The sequence below is a fragment of the Cinclus cinclus genome, chromosome 1 (assembly GCF_963662255.1).
Source record: "Cinclus cinclus chromosome 1, bCinCin1.1, whole genome shotgun sequence".
In the NCBI taxonomy this organism is placed as follows: domain Eukaryota; kingdom Metazoa; phylum Chordata; class Aves; order Passeriformes; family Cinclidae; genus Cinclus; species Cinclus cinclus.
The window spans coordinates 96483713-96495727 of NC_085046.1; the positions used below are offsets into that span (position 1 = coordinate 96483713).

The 12015-nt window shown below is 36.0% G+C and overlaps 1 protein-coding gene across 1 annotated transcript in view; it reads right to left on the reverse strand.

The window, feature by feature from the left end:
• DOK6 (docking protein 6) overlaps nucleotides 1–12015 on the reverse strand; it is a 240860-nt gene that overhangs the window by 124825 nt on the left and 104020 nt on the right. The window lies entirely within an intron of this gene.

Sequence of the window (12015 nt, forward strand, 5' to 3'; positions counted from 1 at the left end):
TCAAACAATATCATTACATTTGTAAGGATACATCCTCATATGTCTTTAAAATGTATCTGTCATCTCAAAAGAACTCAAACTTTAATTTTATTTTCTAAATATTTGAAAACCTTATCAACAACAAAATACTCCCTCAGCAAATTTACACCATAAAAAATTCAATCAATTTCCATTTTCTTTTGATGCAAGTATATAACTACAATTAACAAAAATGGAAGAAATATATGTTATTCCAACCAGAGGTGGTGACCCAGCCTGTATTAAACAGATTAACACTTCATATTCTAAAATCTTTTTCTCAGTTTCTTGGAACTCTGGGCAAACTTTATCTGTTTAGAGTAAGTTTTTTTTCAGGACATTTGTCTCAGGGAGAATTAATTTCTAGAAAAATGTCATCCATGACTTTGGACATTTATGACTGCAGAAAAACAATGGACTGAATGTAGGGGGGGTTTTTCTTTTTGTTTTGCTTTGCAATTGTCATGCTCCTAGTGTACAGTTACAGCATTTCTTTTCACATGCTGAAAATAATGTTTTTAAAGCAGAAGAGATTTTGTATGGTGCAGTAAAACAATGGAACATGCTGGGGCAAAGACATTTCAATAAAATATTGATAGCACATGAGCACTGAGAGGCATCAAGGCAACAATAGAAACTGAGAGAAAGCATGAAGTGGAATGTATTATGTGCTGATGAACTTGAGACCAGAACTGAAGACTGCTCTAGAGCCTGTCATGAGAGCCTTCAACAAAACTCACTCCAGTTTGTCAATATTGTTGTTGTAACAAGTGGGCCAAAAAAGGGTGTGGTAAAATACATACTGTCTAATGCATGCTAAACTGAGGAGAATAACCATTCTCTGTACTGACAGGCCATGGTTTTGTCCATACAGCCCATGGAGCTTTGCTGGCTGAGGCACCAAGACCCAGGGCCCTACCTGCAGGCTTGGTCCCAGCTTGCCAATGCCAGGCTCCCAGTGCCAACGCCAGGCTTGCCAATGCCAAACCTGTGCCATCACAGGGGCTCTTCTACCCCCAGGCTGGCACCTGGCTTTTGTCCTTATTCAGTTTAACAAAGTCCATGCCAGCCCATTTTCCCAGCCTGTTCAGGTTGCTGAAAAGGTAGCCTGACTACCAAAAGGATCATATCAACTGATCCTTCCCAACTTGCTCTCTGCACAATTGGTGCAGCTCCCTTATTTCCTCCAGGCCCCTGATAACAATATCGAGAGACATTCCAGTACAGACCACAGCAGTTCCACACTTGCTACGTACCTCCAAGTAGGTTACAACCCATTAACTATGACTTCTTGACCAGCTTTACATCATCTAGACTTCCACCTGCATAAATAATAATGTCCCAACTTCAATTTGAGAATATCATGGGAGAAAATGTGAAAAGCCTTGCTAAAGCTCTTCTCCTCCATAGATGGTGATCATACTGGTAAGGCATGATTTACCCTTGGTAAATCCATGCTGCCTTTCCCAAATAGTATCTTTTCCATCACATGTCTGAAAATATAATTTAATATGATTCACTCCACAGTACTTCCTATAGGCTGAAGTAAGACCACCAGAAATTCTCTAGGTTGATCTTTGGTTGACTGCCAGAATTCTCTGTATTCTCCAGGTTGACATTTTGACCATTTTTTGGACACAGGTACAACATTTGCCTCACCATTTGGTTCCTAATCCCATAATGGCAACTTTTGCCATGCATTTTCAGGGCTTTGCAAGAATCCATGTATTTCACTAGTTTTTGGCTTGGAGGAAAGAGAAGGGCTGAATACCACAAATATCCCTGTCCCATTACAGAAGTTACTGAAATATCTGTTGATTTCCTTATCTGTGCATGGTAAATGAACTAATGTGTGAGAGGGCTCTTACGACTCAGCCAAAGCACTAATCTCAAGGAAATCCCCCAAAAGGAGAAAGTAAGCATTAGTAGGCAGAGGAGAGAGCAGGCTCTAGAATTCAAAACCTGAGGGAACTATACCAAACCCATAAGTCATTACTGAATTTTGAAGACACAGAAGGCCCCAAAGTCATAGACAGGGTACAGATCTATTAGTCTTGCTAAATAAGAAGATATAAGAGAAAAAATATTTAAGAGGATTTGGGACACAAAACAGTTCAGGTTATTAATAAAGAGAATTGAAAATATAGCTGGCAGTGCAATAGGAAAGGGAAAACACTAATAGAATGAAAAAAGCTCCAGTGATTCTTACACAAGCAATTGACACAGAAAGTGGCATTTTCACATGTGTGTGCATGTGTGACAGTGCACACCATGGAGAAAATATGCCTCAAATCTTGCTGCACTTAAAAGGGAAAACTTCTCTTTCCAGAATAGCAGAAAAGCAAATAGAATTACTTTGAATAGTGACAACAGGCATATTAAGCCTTCTTCTAGTCTCTCATATAGCAGAGATTTATATTTTTTTTAACACTTGAGTGTTATAGATTACTGAGAGATCCTGCAATTCTTCTAAGATAATAATGATACTAGAGCAAAAACTCTTACATTCCTGGCACTACAAAATTTTGATAGCAAATTTTGTTTGAAACATAAATACAGACGTACCTGAGTACACATGGCCATCTGTAAAGATGTTTTTTTTGAGTCATCTTATTGATCAGTACATTAATCCTGCCTTGCTTAATATAGTTACGTATGCAACATCCGTCACACATGAATAGTGTCAGCACAAAATGTACGTACAACAGAATTCTTTTTATTTGCTGGTGGGTATTTAATGTCTGAAAGAGACAATGAAAACGCCCCCAAATGTTATGTGCTGCTTTTTGGTACCCATATGACATATTGGGTTGATCAACATGCAAGGCAGGTGAAGAAAAAATAGTCTCCATGAAGGAAAAAAGGGTATTTAATTTAAACACATTTCAATTTTCCTATGTCTCTGGAATCATAGGACCTCGCTAGACAGCACAAAACTTGTCATAACTTGCAACATGACAAAGTAACTTGAATTGCCTCTTCCAAACTCCTTGACTTTTACCTTCTTTCTCTAAGAGAAAGTTTTTTGAGCCATTTGTTGTCTCACACAGCAATCATATCCCTCTTGTGTACATCTTTCCATAAAAAATGGACCTATTTGAAACTACTATGAAATATTGTGAGACACTTATTTCCTTGTCAAATACTACAGTGATTTAACATGGGTCACCAAAGCATTTCTGCCGGTTGAGCTTTTTTTCAAAAATCATATCTTTCTCCTTGGAATGTTTTGCTTTAGAAAAACTGAAAGAAATAATTTTAGCTATAACATTTTGAGGACATAGGAAATTTATAAAGATTTTAGGAAGTATAATTTTACTGGCAAGCTAACAGAAAAGGAAATGAGAACACTTCAGGAACACAATTTACACTTACAACTAGAAATATTATCAAATAAGCCCCTCAGTATTTCTATTGGTTAGGTAATTTTCAATATCAAATAGAGATGAATACTTGCTTCAATTTTCATCTTTTCAAATTGTACTGTATGCTTCCCTTCATGGTCACAGCCGAAAGAGAGAGGCAAAACTGTGAAAGTCTATCCTCCCATTGATAGAGAATTAAGTTAATGAAATTCTGAATTCTGGACTTAGTGCCAGTTAAGCATGAGTCATTTCTCTACTTGCTGAACATGTGCAATTAAAAAAAAAAGAAACACCAGAGAGTATATTATCTTGTATGAAGGAAAAAATGAATTTTGCCTTGGCAACTTTGCCTTGGCAACCATTGCTTTATCTCCGGGATTTTTAAAACTATGACTTAAATATTATCAATTTTTTTTTTTTTAAAAAACCACAAAAATAAGACAGCATTTTTAAGAGGGGAAAAGTATCAAAGCAATGAAAAGGCAAAAAGAAAACTTATGAAATCATACTACTTTGAAATAATTTAAAACATCCCTTTGCAGATTTTAAGGTTTAAAAGACTAACAGAATTGAAAAAAATTATTAAAAAGTCCCTGCTTTTTATGCTTACTGCATTAGGTAAATCTACTTTTTTAAGCAAGAAACATCATACCAAAATTTGCTCCCTGTGGAATTATAATGGACTTGTTGACAAAATTCAGTCTAATACATTGAAAATATTATTTTTCTCCACAACAACAAAATATCATTCTGGAACTACCTAGACCATTGATAACCTTGTATCAGTAACAGAAACATAAAAAAGGGAAAAATTTCTGTGCCATTACATAGGTAAGAGCCTTACCTAGCCTTCCCACCAAAGTAAAAAAGAAAAAAAAAGAAGAAAAAAACAGGCAGCATTTTCCCATTGTGGGATTACATTTCACCTAAAACTTTGTTTACATTGAAAATAACCCAAAGCAACAAGAACTTTGAAAATCAGTTTTCCAATTTCCCCCAAAGTTAACTTCAGCAATGAATAAAATCCCTAATATTGCCTGTTCTGTGAGCGAACTTGCAAATAGATTTTTTTATCCTTTGATTTCTTCCAGTAGGTGAAACAATACTTTTCTATTAATCTATGATTATGAAGTATACAACTGTCCACTACCATTAGCATGTTAACTGAGACCTTTCTTTTCTCTACTAGACATTAGTGCTATAATTTAGTGCCGTACTCCATATGTTGCTCAGTGTAGTTTGTGCTAGGGACTCTTAGCACCTGGACCATTTCTCAGTTCTCCTACTCCTCATCAATAACTCCTGCTTCAGATGTCCATCACTCAGCAGCCCACACATACATTTCTTAGTTTGTTTTTTTTTATTCTATTTGGTTTCTTGATTTTTTTTGGTACCAGTCTTTAAAACCACTTTTGCTTTTTCTCTAGAAAGACAATTTAACAGTGATTGATGAAAACATGTGGAAGAGTTACCAAGCTTACATGCTACCAAAATTTGCCAAGGTTTCTTTCTTTCTTTCTTTTAGATTTGTTTTTTTCATATATTATACAGGGGTTATTTTCTTTCTTGGAGGAGGGGAGATGTGGCTTGACATAGCTATAGCAGAGACATCCAATAATTATTCATCCATTGGATTATTCACCAATATAATACATTTTTACAGACACATCAAGCACTGAACAAGAATGTGAAAGATCCTATAATAAGCTTTCTGACACTTGTTATGCAATGCACTTCCTCTCATCTTCATTGTTTTTCTTTATCTTGGTCTGGACATAAGACCAAAACTTTGTTTTGTGTTGGTGTAACATCACATCTAAAAGAACGTCTCATTCAGAGCTTCCACTTGTTTCCTTTAGTAAATGTTACATAGGAATAATAAAGTCCATAATTATCAACAACTTGTAAATACTTTCTAGCCACATCTGGGTCAATCAAACAACAAAAAATAAATTAATAAAATATAGAGCAGTGCATCAACCTTAAAAACAAGAGACGATACTAAGGAATCCTCTGAAAGAACTAACAGTTAACAAACCTCATGCTACATGGTCAAAAAGGCAAGAAGTACTTAGCTTATGCCCTCACTTTGGAAAAAAAAAAAAAAAATCTTCATTTCCTTGAAATCTTATGATAACAATTTTTAACCTGAGAGGTTCACAGAAACTTGAACTCGCCTTTCTGCATGAAGATCCTAAATCTGACTCTAGTACCAAATTCCTTCAACTCCCTACTCTGTACCAGAATGTGTGAGCACTGTCAGTGCCAGGGGACTGAGTTCAAAGAAATACTAAATGATTGGTCTGTATTAGTTTAAGTGTTTGTCTGTGCCAAGAGACTAGAAAACTATCCAAAAAACTTCCTGACTGATTTCAGAACTCCACTTGTCTCTAGCTACGCCAACTGTAATTTAATTACAATAAAGTCACGCTGCAGATTTTTAGTAAATAATTTGAGTGCAGGGAAACTACTAATATAAGAAAGTCTTTGGTGGCAGGCAGCCACAGCGTATATCCAAGCTGGACACACAGGTATAGGCTGATGATAAAGGAAAATATTTAGGATTGTTATAAGGAAAATAAAATCTCTGAACAGCACACCCAGGCTTTGAAGTAGTCAGTTACCTTTGTGTAGCCAGAAAAATTCAAATAGATTTGCAGTAACAAACTTCTGGTCTCTCTTAAAACACTTTAGCCCTTGTCTGTTTTTTAACCTAAAGTCTTCTTTTTGAGTGAGCATTTGTTACCTAGGTAAATAGCAAGAAATGATTACAAATCACAATTTCATTACACTAGAAAAATATTTTCTATTATGAGACTGTTACTGCTAATGTATTTTAAAACACTTATCCTTAAAAATATTTGGGTGTTTCATTATCATGTCAGTATCTTAGTTATATTCTTAAATGTGAAAAGCTATTAAATTCCAAAAGACATTTGTTTTAAACAAAGGCTTATATTAACAGAGGTGCATTGCTTCTTAAAAGTAAATGTAATTTTCCTCTTTTCTGATTACTTTCTTTGGAACTATATTTATTTATTTCAAAAGGGAAGGATTTTAGGAACAAAAATTCAATTCAAAAATTCAATTATTTCTCTTTAATCTACAACACTTCACTATTGACATACACTGAATACTTTTGTTTGCTTCTTGTACTAAAAATCTCTTCTAGTCATGCAGCTGAAGATCTATGATTTCCCTTTGTATTACATGGAAATTTAAAGACTGTACATCATGGGGTCTGGTACTCAAATTGTACATTTAAATAGATGACTCTTCCAGAATTACAGAAATATTACTTCCAAATCACTTATTATATTTGCATCACTACAAAAATTACAATTCTATGGTAAATAAGAAAGGAAGTTCAAAAGAGATGAAAACTACAGAAATAATGAATAAAATCTAAAGTGCCCTATTCTGGGTTATATCTTATTTGAATTCTTCCAAATATGTGCCTCCCATATGAAACTGGAAGGAAAATGATTCTGCAATTCCATCTACTGAATGTTATTTCCACTGTGCACAGTCCTGGAAATTACCTGGGCAGAGGAAAAGGTCTGAATTTACATAAATGGGTTTCTGTTTTGCATTACACTACCTTCCTGTCATTTAAATTCTAACTAGAAAAAATAGAAGCAGAAGAGAGAGCTATAAAATGCAATCATTCATCCTCTTATTTCTTAATAATGGCCCACATACGACCATCTGTTGCATAATACCACACAAGCAGTACTAGGACAGAGCAAAAGCAACACAGGGGCAAGGAGCAGGGACTCCAGTGAGTGACGCCCAGACAGTAAAAACTACCCCAAATCAGAAACAGCATAGAAACAATAAGAGAGTGATATAAAAAGCAAGGGCCATGTCAACTATCATAGCAAGAAAAGGACAAAGGAAGTACTAGTATGCTGCTTCCAATCTGCAAAAGGAGAACAGGAGATGTTGGCTCATTACAGATCAAAAGACTACAGACATGATCTCAAAGCATCTGAACACCTGCCTCCAGCTCAGCTTTCAGTCATACTATCTGCAGCTAGCAGTGGCTCCTTCAACACTGCTAAATACAATTGCCACAGAGAAGAAGTTTTGTTACAGCTTTGGATGGAGCTGGATGTGATTTGGGCTCTTAAGAAAAGGCGCCATGCTGCCTGAAAAGCAAAAAGGCCTTTTGGACTGGGGAAATGGCTGCATTAACAGAAGCACAGGACATAAATCAAAGGAAGTGATTTTTTTCCCCCCTAGTATTCATTAGATCACATCTATATTACTCTGCTCAGTTTTAGAACTCCAGTGAAATTGATATGACAAAGTGACTTCAGCAGAGGGTCCCCAGGACTGCCAGAACTGGACCACTTGCCCTGTGGGGTGGAGAGGTTGAAGACAGTAGCTGCTCCATCCTGCAGCAGGGATGGCTTTGGGGGCATCTAGCTGCAGCTTCCCCAGTGCCTGCAGGGAGATTATCGAGGAGACAGAGCCAGGCTCTTCACAGCTGTGCTGGGGGAGAGGAAGATGGATAATGGGAATAAACAAGAGATGTTCAGGAAGACAGTCCAGCAGTGGGACAGGCAGCCCAGGGAGGCTCTGCAATTTGCATCCTTGAAGACTCAACTGGACATCGCCCTGCGCAACCATGTTTGCTCAGACCTTGGACCTCAGAGGTGCCTCGGCTGTGACTGGGAGTTGGACAAGAGAACACTTCATAAGAAGTAACTTCTTAGTCTAAGAAAGGGGTGCTAATAGAACTGCAAGGATGTTTGGATCTTTGTGAGTTTGAGCAAACCCTTATGGGATTAGGCCGTTCAGAGTATTTAAAATGAAACACATTTCCACGACATCAGCATATATTGCACAAAACCAGCAATAGGACAAGGAGATGCGAGAGACTGGAGAACACGATTTAAAGTTAAAATGTACTAAGAGGCAGAAAAAGAAAGGCGAAAAGAACCAATTTAATGAAAGAATAGCAAATCTTAAACCACAAGATTGCAAGAGGAACATAATAAGGGAGAAATCCCAAGATCAGAGAAGTGAAAGAATAGATCATAAAAGAGCAAAAACAATTCGGAAAGAGAACAGAAAAGTTTTCCCCATCACTTCATGTGGATTTACCCTTGGAAAATGAGTTGTTATGGTAACAACACTCTCCAGGACTCTTGCCAAGGAGTGGCATATCAACCTCCACATTATGCCTCTAGGGCAGGTCTCCAGCTGCTATTTCAGAGGAGTAAGTGTTTAAGAAACTTCTAACAAGTAAATGTTCATTCCTCTAAATAAAAAAGGAAACCACGCCTATAACAGCAGTAGGAATCCTGTCTGTTAACTGGAAAAGTACATCATAAAAATAATAATAAAAAACCCCAGGCAGAATTAATGAATATATTTTAAATAAATCAGGCTAAGTATAAGGCAGTAATGTCAGGCAAAAAAGAAAACTTTGATGGGAAAAAATATGTGTAGATCTGATAGTAGAAGGATAATGAATAATTCCTTCTTATCCTCCAGATAAAATTGAGATTTTTAAAAAATGAATGTTTGAATTTTTCAGCATTTTTAGAAAACCTAGAGGACATTATGCAAATTTAGACTTAATACAAAATAAAATAATTATTTTAATTTCTCAAAATCTAAATAAATGGAAGAGAAAGAAAAATTATTACTATTAACAACTGTAGTGGGTTGACCACTGCCCAAACACCAGTGCACTCACGAAAATCATCTACTCATCTTCCTCTGCTATAATTGGAGAAGAGGAGGGGGAAAATCCAGTTAAAATAAAGCTCATGAGGTTGAGATTCAGATTAGAAGAAGGGAAAAGCAGGCTCAAAATTTTTAAGGGTATAAAGAAAACTTCACTCTTTAAATCTTTATTATTTCTAAGTATTAGAACATCTGACTTTCCTATGGGCTACAACCCAGGTAACCAGTTTCATGGCGTACTCTAACTGATCACTTACCACATAAGCAGCAACAAACTCTTAATATTGTCTCAATGAAATCTAAAAAAATTAAGGATGTAAAACAACCTTCCCCGACTAGCTTTTGTTATGCCACTTTAAATTCCAAATTGGTTGACAGCGTTAGTAAATCAAACCTACCAGGGCAGAGTAAGCATATTAAAATCATATCAGCTGCCTTTACTAGGCAAAGATGTGAGGATTTTTTCAAGCCAAGTTACTTTCTCTCAAGCTGTGCTGCTGTAATACTGTCAGGATTGAGCTGCTGCCTAACCCATAAAATCAACCAGCCCACTGGGATTAGTCTGGCTCTAGCTGGTAGCCTGGTATTTGAAAGCGACAGTTAAAACCTGATCCGTTCATGTGTACGTGGAATTATTCCCTTAACAAACATTTTAACTAGGATTTTTAAATACATACCGAAAAAAATGCATTCACGCTTCCAGTTTATTTGCAGAACAAAAATCCCAGTTCTCCTCAATCCCATTTCCTTGGTATCCTAAAGATCCTTTGAAATGTGTTTTATGTTTTCCAATCTAACCTTTCATTTTGAAGAGTAATCTGAATACCAGGCTACTGTGTATGCATTAAAATAAAAGAGGAAAAATACAGCCTTCTGTAAAAGTGAGTGTTAACAAAATTTAAACTAATGCCTTAATATCAAAACAACGCAATTTTTAAAATTTGCAACCCAGGTACGCACTTGAAAAATAACATCATGCTAGAGAGAGATGGCAGAGGGGGAAGATGATTCACAACTGAAATGAAATAGGTTTCACAATTATCCTTTCAAATTTCAGCTGCAATTAAAAAAAAAGCTTTAAATATCAAACTTCCTGCTACAGTTAGCAGGTAGCAAACAATATTTATGCAATATTTCACTATGAACACTAGATAATTGGATGAGTGTTAATATCCTTGTGAGACAACTAAAATACACTGGACAGTTAGAAACCGTTTCCACTTTTCAGAGTTTTCACTTTTGACACTCCCAAAGTACATGATTACATCCAGATTTGTTTTATTTTTGACCTAAGGATATTGGTTAATTAAAAGGAATATGTTACTTGTCTTTGAGTAGAAAGAAAAGGAGAAACTTACCAAAACATCCTTTAAACTTTCTTCTCAATTTATTTAAATCAGCATTAGTTTCCAAAATGATCTTGTTAGATCAGCTCAATTAAAAATGTTTATTAACATAGACTAAATTTGAAGACAAATCACTTACATGCAGTAATCACTTGAATGCAGGAAGTGATGTGTATATATATAATTCTTTCTGCTAAACTGCAAGTTAAAACCCTAACCATGAAATCTCTCACTGCATTGACAAACTGGGTCAGGAGTGTTAGAGCATCCAAGTAACCATAGGCTTTCAATGCACATAAATTATTATGCCTGTGTTTATGCTGTACATGATACCAGTGGCCAAGCCCCAGGTGTAATTCCTCTTCCTACATGTTCCAATCTGTGAAAGCCTTTAATTTCAGCTGTAGCTCCCTTTAGCTAGATCTTGAAACCATGAGGGAGACAGCGGTCAGAAGCAGGTGACAAAGGCTGGCTTACCTCTAACATAACACAGGGGGAAAAAATCACAGCTGAGAACAAACTCACGGTGAAGATTTTAAGGACCGCTCAGATGCCGAGTATCTGCTGAACTATCAAGAGGTATATTCAGAAAAAAATAATTTACATTAGCCAGAAAAAAGAGAAGAGACATCTTTGACTTTGCCTTCCTTATTCTTGGCTTTCCCACCTTATGCTGAAGGGGAGGAATACACACACAAGCACAGGACTCAGCTGGGGGCTCAGACACACTGCTGGCCATGGACAACAGCAAGTTGTGCAAGCCCATGTGTGTACATCTACAAGCACAATCACAAACATATCCACTAGCCAACAATTTCTGGTTTGTCTGGTTTTTAGAAAACATTAATACTTACACACCCACTACAAAGTATTATTTAGAAAAGCTTTTTCCTCTGTTGATTTTTAAAGGCTGTAAATATGCCTCAGTTTATTTAAAAATAACTCCCATCCCAATCCATCAATGCTAAAACAGGCATTTTGGTGCTGTTCTTAAACATAAACATATATATTATAGGCATTTCAGAAATTGTTGAAGTATTGATAGCACTAGACTACTTTTGAGATCCCTAGATGCTCATCAGAAAAACACATCAACTAATGAAAAACTACCTGGTACAGAGGGGAAAATAAATTAGTTTAGTTTAATCTAAATTCAGCCCATGCTTATGCATGTGTGTACACATACACTCAAAGTGGTCCAGACTTCTCTGGGAGAAAAAGGTGAAAGTGAGAAAAAGGCAATAGAGAGAAACTGAGGTAAAAGAAAATTGAGAGTGAAGTAATTTGCAAGAGATGAAAAGGAATGATTCTAAACAGAAATGTAACCCTTCTTTTAGGATTATTTAAAAATAGTTTTGATGTTTTACATACTTTTGAAATGTTTTCATTTTATTTGTTTCTAAAATTAACTGAAGTTTGTTAGCTGATAATCTGAAAATTCTTTTAGCTTAATTGTCATTGGGGATAAATTAATTTTGAGTATCTATTATGACAATTACAAACAGATACATTTTCAACTCTAATGCATTTTTAATAACCTTCATCAGCCACCGATTTGAATTTCAAATTTCCCTCTATGAAGAAGT